Source organism: Enhydra lutris, unplaced genomic scaffold, assembly GCF_002288905.1.
Source record: "Enhydra lutris kenyoni isolate GAN:26980312 unplaced genomic scaffold, ASM228890v2 scaffoldscaffold9, whole genome shotgun sequence".
NCBI lineage: Eukaryota > Metazoa > Chordata > Mammalia > Carnivora > Mustelidae > Enhydra > Enhydra lutris.
Genome location: NW_019154093.1, coordinates 15,562,471 through 15,572,843, shown reverse-complemented (window position 1 = coordinate 15,572,843; position 10,373 = coordinate 15,562,471). Strand labels below are relative to the sequence as shown.

Genomic DNA, 10,373 nt, shown 5'->3' with positions numbered 1-10,373 from the left:
CCTGATATCTTCTGTGAATCAGCACCTACATGGGATACTGTATCTTTTCTTCCTCCTGTTACTTGACTGCTTCCTGCCATCTCTCTCTGAAATCCAAATTCATAGATATTTATAACTATACCTTCTGAGTTCAAGCCCTGCGCTCAGTGGAACTTGGAAGGAAATGGGAGTTCCCGTTCTGGTGGGTAGAATGAGATAGGACAGTGCTCTGGGGCAGTATTGCTGTGGGGATGCAGAGGAGAGCGAGGCATTCAGGTAGGCCCTGGACCTGAGTAGTAGGAGGCTTCCTCTTCTCATCTCCAGCTTCTGCCTCTTAAGGCTTACTTCAGTCCCACCACACCTCCTCAACTTCAGCAGCCCAACCCAGCTTATATTTCTGTAGCAGTTTCCTGTCTCTTTTCTTCCAGTTTCTACCTCTAATCCAGTGGCTTTTAGAATTATTTGGCTGGGGGGCACCTGGGTGGCTCAGTGGGTTAAGCCTCTGCCTTCGGCTCAGGTCGTGATCTCAGGGTACTGGGATTGAGCCCCGCGTTGGATTCTCTGCACAGTGGGGAGTCTGCTTCCTCCTCTCTCTCTGCCTGCCTTTCTGCCTACTTGTGATCTCTCTCTCTCTGTTGAATAAATAAATAAAATCTTAAAAAAAAAAGAATTATTTGGCTGTGACCTCCACTAAGAAATACAGTTTACATTGTAGTAAATATATACATGTATATCATTTAATAAGTATATACATGTATATTTACCAAATGAAAGAAATTTCATGATTTATTTTTTGAAAAGATTTTATTTATTTATTTGAGAGAGAGAGTGTGTGGGCGAGCACAGAGGGAGAGGGAGAAGAAGACCCATTGCAGAGCAGGGAGCCCGACTTGGGACTCAACCCCAGGACTCCAAGATCATGACCCAAGCAGAAAGCAAATGCTTAACTGATTGAACCACCCATGTGTGACCAAATTTCATGATATAATACTCATTGAATCACTAGGAGTGATGTACTCTGATATTTCCTATTATATTAAAAAACTAGGCCTTGTGGTTATTGACTCTAATCCTTTCATCACTGGGTTGCTTCCTGGAAAGTATATCTTTCTATGTAGATAGACTAAGGGCAGCTTTACTTTCACCTTACCCGGAGTTTGTATTCTGGACAATGCAGTCTTAATATTTCCTTAGAAGCAGCAGTATCCCATTAAGATCTCATGAGGTCTCTTCCACTGCTAAATATAGACAAAGGATAATGCCATTTATCCACCAAGTGGATATTTATTGAGCATAATACATACCAGCCCTGGTGTGTATTTGCCCTCAGCTAAGATATGCAGTGGGCTCATAAGGGTCCCAGCTCTTAGCTCCATCTAGCTAGGAAGAGGAGACAATTATCTGAAATAAAAGCATAATAAAAGGCTGAAATGAGTAGGTAGGAGCTACTTCCTCCTATGGGGTATATTTAAGGCCTTGGCCTAACTAGCAGACAGGTCACGAAGAGTGGACCTTTGATACCTGAATAGCTCTAAGGCATTCCTTGGTTCTTTCTCCTCAGTATTAAGGAGATTGCTGAGGGGCACCTGGGTGGTTCAAGGGGTCAGGCTTCTAACTCTCGATTTCCGCTCAGGTCATGATCTCAAGGTCTTGGGATTAAGAGGGGGGGTCTGCTTGAGATTTTCTCCCTCCCCCTGCCCAACTCTCTCTCTCAAATAAACACATAAATCTTAAAAGAAGAACGAATTGCTGAGAGTGGAATGGTAGAGATCAAACTTGGGTCAAACAGAACTTGTTCAAAAAACTACTTACCATTAAGATTCATCTTCCTTCTCAAGGTACAAGTAATCCCAGTCTTGTACATCTTTCACTGGGCATATGATAATGTCTGGTATGATGGCATTATTCAATTCTGCTTGGTAGAAAGCTGTACTTATTTATCAACTTCTTCGCATCTGGCTTTATGGGAGACAGGTTTGCAAGGGTGCCTGGGCTTCAACAACAGAAAAATTCAATAGCAATGTGGAACAATGGTATTTGAACTGTCACCAGGTGGCAGCACATCATGTATTGCCAGAAGAATGATGGGGAAAAGGCTCTGGGCCAACGGCCCTGGGCTGGGGTAATTTCTTTTCTCCTTTTGGAGATACTGTGAGGGGGCGCCTGGAGATACTGTGAGCTACCAATTAATCTAACTAAAACGGTATCCCGTTAAGGGTACTGTGCTCAAGAACCTTTGACAGCTCTCAGAGCATAAAAAAGAAAGGACATTAAGCATTTAAGCTCAATTCACATTTAACCTCCATTCTTATCTCCTATCACATATCTTTCTTTTAAAATTTTTTTCTTTAAGTGTAGTTGACACACAATGTTACATTAGTTTCAGGTGTACAACATTAGTGATTGGACAAGTTTATACATTATGGTATGCTCACCACAAGTGTAGCTACCATCTGTCACCACACAACACTAATATAATATCATTGACTATATTCCTTATGCTGTGCCTTTTATTCTCATGACTTTTTCTTTCTTTCTTTTTTTTTTTTAAAGAATTTATTTATTTGACAGAGAGAGAGATCCCAAGTAGGCAGAGAGGCAGGCAGAGAGAGAGGAGGAAGCAGGCTCCTCTCAGAGCAGAGAGCCCGATGTGGGGCTCCATCCCAGAACCCTGGGATCATGACCTGAGCTGAAGGCAGAGGCTTTAACCCACTGAGCCACCCAGGAGCCCCATGACCTTTTCTTCCATAACTGAAAGCTTGTCTCTCCCACTCCCCTTCACCCATTTTGTCCCTGTCCTATCCAGCAATCATCAGTTTGTTTTCTGTAATTTTTTGTAAAGATTTTATTTATTTGACAGAGAGACAGCGAGGGAGTGAATGCAAGCAGGGGGAGGGGGAGAGGGAGAAGCAGTCTTCCGGCGGAGCAGGGAGCCCCAGGCAGGGCTGGATCCCGGGACCCTGGAATTATGACTGAGCCAAAGGCAGGCACTTAATGACTGAGCCGCCCAGACGCCCCAGTTTGTTCTCTATATTTACGGGTCCAGTTATGCTTTTTGTTTATTCATTCGTTTTTTAGATTCCACATATGAATGAATTCATACACAGGTTTCTTAAACTTTATTGCCACAGGAATGCACACTACTTATGCTCCTATTCAAATCTCACTCATCAGTCAAGACCCATCTGGTAGAAGGCAAGTCTAAAGATATCTGAAAGGATGTCTCTAATCCAAGGGAGTACTGGTGCAGAAAGGCCCATGCTCCAGTGTTTCTTTGCTTGCTTTAGCATTGGGAGCTCTAGCCCTGTTCCAATCTGCTCAGGCGTGAGATTATGAGGACCTTGAAGTCCAGGTATATGGGAAGCACGAGGAAGGAAATATGTGCATGTTGAACAGTTGAGCAGAATTCTTACTCCCTACGCAGCTCTTTCAAAATCTTCAGTTTTCAAGCCAGCTCAACTGTTATCTCCTCCAAGAAGGCTTCACTGAATCGGATCTCAGTCTTGATTAATAGTTGCCTCAGCATTTTAACCCTACCCATTGCTCTTACCATCTCAGGTAGCTAATAATAGTTGATCATCAGTTTTTCCACTATACTGAGGTTCTGCAGGACTCTGCGTTCATTTATCTTTTCTTTATTTAGTAGTCCTTACTTAGCTATACCTTTCGCCAACCGAAAATCCGCGTCAGTCGAATCCATTTTCTGTTGGTTTTATTAATTACCAGTGATTGTTCCCTCTCGTGTTTACTGCTCTCCTCCCAGCGCCGGAGGCTTGGGGACTTGAGTTTCCCCCAGGTGTATTCCCTCCTCCTTGGTTCCGCCTTCCTAACACACTGCTTCTTCTGTTTTTAACCTCCTTTTCCTTCCTATTGGTTCTCTTCGTCTCCCAGAGTTGGCGCCGAGGGCTGTTGATTGGCTTTCCCGGACGCCTATTGAGGCCACCCTCATACCACGTGGCATTCCTAATGCTAATTGGGTAATTCCGCTAGCTCGTTTATCAAAGATTGACGATTGATTGGCTGCTTGGAGGCTTGAGGAGAGGGGCGTGCTCGCCTTTAGCCCCGCCCCAGTCCCCCTGCTGGCGGGGCAGGCGTTTCAGTCGCGGGCGGCTGCGGAGCTCCTCAGAGATTCAGCTCCCTTTTCAGGCTCGCCGTTGGGATCATTCTCTTGGCCCCGCCAAACAGACGGGGGAAACGGTCCCGATTGCGGGGCCATGGCAGTAGCCTCCTCGTCCTTCGCTGCCGCTAGTTCCGACGAGTCGCCTGCTTCTGCGCGAGGGACCCCCACCACCTCCGCGGGCTAAGAGCCTCTGCCGCCTCGGAGCTGTGAGGACTACTATGCTCCTACTTTGCTGCTGCCTCCGCCTCCCGCCCGCGCAGGCACCCCTCTGGCTGCTCAGTCCCGCCTCAGGTAACGCCGAGAGAGCGCATAGGGCACAAACCCTGGGCGTCCCGGCCCGCGCGCCCGGGCGCACGGCTCCTCCACCGCCGCGGCTCCGGAGCATTGGCACTAGGGTCTCTCAGTACCGACAGGACCTCTTTGCTTCCCAGGGCCCTCTGAGCGGTTGGGGGTACTCCTCGATCCGTTTTCCTTCCCTTTTCACTTTCTTCAGGGTCCCGGGACAGCCCCCATCCCTACCTCCGCTTCCTCGCCTCAGAGGCCGGGAACCCTTTAGAAGTTCCTTGGTAGCAGGGACCCGGTCCTTGAGTCCTCTCAGGGACTTTTCTCACTTCAGAGACTCAGGAAGAACTCTTGCTTCAGAGAGCTCCAACTCCGCACTGAGAACCTTCCTCGTCCCTCAGAGATCTGGACTCCCTCACTTTACTTCCCTCAAACATACTCTTTCCTGGGAACTTACCCTTTCTACGTTAGAAAGTACTCTGCCCGCCCCCCCGCCCCAAGACACTACTGCTTCCTCCTCTTTTCTCTTCTCTGTCATCCTTATTCTCCCCCATCCTTCCTTTTCGCTCTTCTGCTTTTTACCCTTCACTTGGAAGATTCTGGACTAACCCAGTATTTAGATTTAGCTAGAAACGAAACTCATGTTTGTTTGGTTTAAAGACCTTTCCATTTACAACTCTGAGAAAACCTTGCTGAAGGATTTGGACTTTATTCTGCAGGTATGGGGAGCCACTGAGGGTTTTGTAAGCAAGGGTTTGGTATGACTGATGATCTCTGGTGAGCATGTGAAGGAAGAATTGAAAGTGAAGACAGTGTGGAGGCAGAAAGCCTAGGTAGGCAGGAAACCACTGTGCTAATCCAGGCCAGAGGGGATGAACTGGAATAGTGGGAAGAAAATGAAGAGAAAGACATGCACTTCTAGGACGTTTAAATTCCTCGAGGTTTCCAGAGTTGGGAGCGGTAGTGGGATGTTTCGGGCTTCGCTGCTGGGATGCACTGGTAGTGTTAATTGTAATAGGGAACATGAAGAAGCATTTTTTTTTTATAAAGATTTTATTTATTTATTTATTTATTTAAAATATTTTATTTATTTATTTGACAGAGATTACAAGTAGGCAGAGAGAGAGGGGAAGCAGGGTCCCTGCTGAGCAGAGAGCTCAGTGCGGAACTGGATCCCAGAACCCTGAGATCATGACCCCAGAGGAAGGCAGAGGCTTAACCCACTGAGCCACCCAGGCGCCCAAGATTTTATTTGTTTATTTGACAGAGAGAGAGATCACAAGTAGGCAGAGAGGCAGAGAGAGAGAGAGAGAGAGAGAGGGAGAAGCAGGCTCCCCGCTGAGCAGGGACTCCAGGACCCTGGGATCATGACCTGAGCCGAAGGCAGAGGCTTAACCCACTGAGCCAGCCAGGTGCCCCTGAAGAAGCAGTTTGGAGGGAAGGCCATGAATTTTCTTTTGGACACGTTTAATTTGAGGTGCTTTTTTTTTTAAATTTTATTTTTTATAAACATATAATATATTTTTATCCCCAGGGGTACAGGTCTGTGAATCGCCTGAGGTGCTTTTCAGATATTACTGTGGTTTGCTGGAAATTTGGGTCTGAAAATTGGGAGAGAGGTTGGAACTGAATACATAAATTTGAGGGCGCCTGGGTGGCTCAGGTATTTGAGCGACTGCCTTCGGCTCAGGTCATGATCCTGGAGTCCCAGAATCAAGTCCTGCGTCAGGCTCCTTGCTCGGTGGGGAACCTGCTTCTCGCTCTCACCCTCTCTGGTCTTGTGCTCTGTCACACTCTCTCTCAAGTAAATAAATACAATCTTAAAAAATTGAATATGTAAATTTGAGGGTCAAGAGAGAATATAACAGGGATATTTGAAGACTTAGTATGGGATGGTAATACTGAAAGAAGAGAAGAAAAGGGTTATGGACCAGAAGGAACATCATTGTTTGAAGGGTAATAGACACTGAGAAAGAGAGGTTGAAGGAATGGGACAAGAATAAGAACAGAATAGTATTATAATAGAGACCAAAGGAAGAAGGGTTTCAAGGTGGGATGACCGTTACTGTCAGGTAGCTGCAAAGCTCAAGTAGAATGACGATTAGAAGGAAACCACTGAATTTAGCAATTAGGAGTTCACTTGTTTCCTCTAAAAGACACTTTGGCTTGTGCAATGGTGGAAATGCAAGCAATAGATCATGATCGATTGAGGAACAAATAGGAGGCAGTGAGTAAAATTACTCTTTCAGCAAGTGTGGTTGTGAAAGAGAGCTGATGGTAACATTTTTATTGAGAATATATTCTATGTCAGGTACTGTAAAGATGCTTTATAGATCCCAAAAGCCTTGTGGTGTAGGTATCAGTATTCCTCTTTTACAACTGGGAAGACTGCAGGCAAGAACATGAACTTTCCACTATGGCACTTTTTTTTTTTTTTTTAAAGTATTGGTGAAACAGTTTTGTAGGTTGAGGGGAAAATTTACCTAGGAAATATCTTGGGCATTTCATTCTTTTATTTTTAAAAAAGATTTTATTTATTTACTTATTTGAGAGAGAGAGAGAGAGATAGTGAAAGAGAGCATGAGTAGGGCTCCAGGGCATTTCATTTCTTGATACTAAAAGGTTAGAGGTTAAGATGGGTAATGGTGTGCTAGAAGGAAAAGAAGGTGGGGGAATTTGACAGATGCTCTTACTTTCTTGATGTGATTAGTTACCTTTAGAGAGGTCACTTATTTCTGGAGACTGAGGAGCTACAGTGAGTATTAGGGCCATGGAAATCTTCAATGGAAAATGAAAATAGATTAAGAATAAAAAAAAGATTGCTGACCACATTGTGGGCCCATTAAAAGTTAGATATAATATATTTGTAATGGGCCCAGTAGCATGGATTTTGCATTATCCCTAGCAGTTTAGGAGTGGGAGTGCAGAAAAGATAAGGTTGGGTTGATCCAGAATTGGAATATATAAGACGAGAAGATAAGATGGAGAGTAACTGTACAGTGCTAGTATATTGTGGGAGTTATAGTGGAGTCTGAGAGTCCAAGCTGGGGTTTTAAGAAGAAAATCCTTCAGAGGGCCCAGTGTACTTGGAGAATAAGGAGACAATCAGAAATGTGGTTGACGGATGCCTGGGTGGCTCAGTTGTTAAAAGTCTGCCTTCGGCTCAGGTCATGATTCCAGGGTCCTGGGATGGAGCCCTGCATCAGACTCCCTGCTCAGTGGGAAACCTGCCTCTCCTTCTCTGATTCCCACCCCAACCCACTTGTGTTCCCTCTCTCACTGTGTCTCCCTCTGTCAAATAAATAAATAAATTCTTTCAAAAACAAATGTGGTTGAAGACCAGGTTCTTTAAGAAATACAGAATGGGGGCACCTGGGTGGCTCAGTGGGTTGAGCCTCTGCCTTTGGCTTGGGTCATGATCTTGGGGGGTCCTGGGATCGAGCCCCACATCGGGCTCTCTGCTTGGTGGGGAGCTTGCTTCCCCCTCTTCCCTCTGCCTACCTCTCTGCCTGCTTGTGACCTCTCTGTCAAATAAATAAATAAAAGCTTTAAAAAAAAAAAAAAGAAATACAGAATGGGAGGGGTGCCTTGCTGGCTCAGAGGAGGAGTGTGCGGCTCTTGAGGTTGTAATTTTGAGCCCCACAATTGGTGTAGAGATTGCTAAAAAATATATAATAATAAAGAAATACAGAATGGGACAGCTGAGAGTTTGTTATTTCAAGATTTAAAAAAAAAAACAGGGTATGGGGTGCTTGCGTGGCTTAGTCGGTTAAGCATTTGCTTTTGTCTCAAGTCATGATCCCAGGGTCCTTGGATTGAGCCCAGCATCTAGCTCCCTGCTCAGCAGAGAGCCTGCTCTCTCTCTCCCTCTCCAGCTCCCCCTGCTTGTGCTCTCTCTCTGTCAGATAAATAAATAAAATCTTAAACAAATAAACAAACAAAAAAACCCCAAAAGCTCTAGGATATAACTGTTATAGTGCTGTTGAAGGGGAATGGAAGTACAGGTTATTGAATTAGTGGGAGGTTGTGGGGCTGTGAAGTGTGCTGAATATGTCATTGGTATGGATATCATAATTGTCTAGTATGATAGCAGGAAATGGAAAAGAGGAGATAATGGGTTCTATAGGTGGGGCTGCTCAGACCTGAGGGACCCATGATTGAATTAGAGGTTCCTTATTACTTGTTAGAAAGTAGTACTGGGGGACACCTGGGTGGCTCAGTCGGTTAGGCGCCTGCCTCCAGCTCAGGTCACGATCCCAGAGTCGTGGGATCAAATCTCTCATCAGGCTCCTTGCTCAGCGTGGAGCCTGCTTGTGCTCTCTCATGCTCTTGCCCTCTGACAAATTAAAAAAAAAAAAAAAAAAAAGAAAGTAGTACTAGGTGATACAGATGTTTGTGTGAATTAATGTCAAGTTCCTGTGCCCTGGATCTATAATATCTTACTCTCTCATACAGATATATATTTGGGACAGTCTCAAACAAAAATCTTTTGAGATTTGGTATATGGTAGGCCTATTTAATTCTGTTTAAAAGTGTATATATGTTGAGAGACTAAGCTAGGGACTCTCTACCCCAGAATCCCCAGTAACATTTTATGCTTATGTTAATTTTTTTTATTAATGTTTTATTTATTTGTCAGAAAGAGAGAGCACACACACAAGCAGGGGGATGGTGGCAGGCAGAGGGAAAAGTAGGCTCCGTGTTGAGCAAGAAGCCTGATGTGGGACTCATCCCAGGACCCTGAGATCATGACCTGAATCGAAGGGAGAGTCTTAACCGACTGAGCCACCTAGGCATCCCTGTGCTTATGTTAATTGTAAAAGGAAAATTGCATATTTACATGTACTCATTCCCTGGCTTACTTAGAGTAGAAAGCTGACTTAATTTTTCTTCCCTGTGTGGAAGTGTTTATAGATATATTCTTAGTGTTGTACACTTCATTGTTCAGCAAAATGAACGTCGCGTTGGAATTTGAAATCTATGATAAGGGCCTTTATGAGCATTTCATCTTCTTCCAGTAAATGAAGCCCAATTATTACAATGTATAGTGTGGGTGATGCTGAATGTTTTGGACCAACAATGGGTATTATACTATTTTCCAAGTCATCATATGGATGACTTCAGTGTGTCTCATTAGTATTGTTTTTGCCAAGTACTCAGAGTGGGTGTTTTTTTCAGTTAGAGGCCTACTTGTGATAATTTAAAAAAATTTTTTAGGGACGCCTGGGTGGCTCAGTTGGTTAAGCAGCTGCCTTCGGCTCAGGTCATGATCCCAGCGTCCTGGGATCGAGTCCCACATCGGGCTCCTTGCTCATCAGGGAGCCTGCTTCTCCCTCTGCCTCTGCCTGCCATTCTGTCTGCCTGTGCTTGCTCTCTCTCCCTCTCTCTCTCTGACAAATAAATAAATAAAATCTTAAAAAAAAATAAAAAAATAAAAAAAATAAAAAAAAATAAAAAAAATTTTTAATTGGTTTTCTAAAAAAGATTTTATTTATTTATTTGACAGAGAGAGGGAAAGCGGGAGAGTGCAAACAGGGAGAGTGGCAGAGGGAGAGGGATAAACAGTCTCCCCCATGGAGTGAGGAGACCTACTCGGGGCTCGATCCCAGGACCCTGAGATCGTGACCTGAGCCAAAGGCAGACACTTAAATGACTGAGCCAACTAGGCACCCCTCTTTTCTTTCTTTCTTTCTTTTTTTTTTAAGTTCTATTTATTTGAGAGACAGAGCATGAGCAGAGGGATGGGCAGAGGGAAAGGGAGAAGCAGACTCCCTGCTCAGTAGGGAGCTTGGGTGGAGCTTGATTCCAGGACCATGGGATCGTGACCTGAGCCTAAGGCAGGTGCTTAACCAGCTGAGCCACTCAGTTGCCCCAGAAGGTGGGATTTCTAAGTTAAAAGATATATGCATTTATAACTATGAAATTTTGCCAAATTGCTTTCCTTGGAGGTTGTTTTAATATACATTGCCTGTAACTCACCATCATTAGCTGT

At 44.5% G+C, this 10,373-nt stretch overlaps 1 protein-coding gene across 1 annotated transcript in view; it reads left to right on the top strand.

Moving 5' to 3' along the window:
- The first annotated feature begins 4,214 nt into the window (after nucleotides 1-4,214).
- Nucleotides 4,215-10,373, top strand: part of LOC111143474 (testis-specific kinase 2) — a 143,519-nt gene continuing 137,360 nt past the window's right edge. Inside the window, exon 1 of the mRNA XM_022497253.1 lies at nucleotides 4,215-4,390. The gene's annotated coding sequence lies outside the window, so the exon portion shown is untranslated. The remainder of the gene's footprint in view (nucleotides 4,391-10,373) is intronic.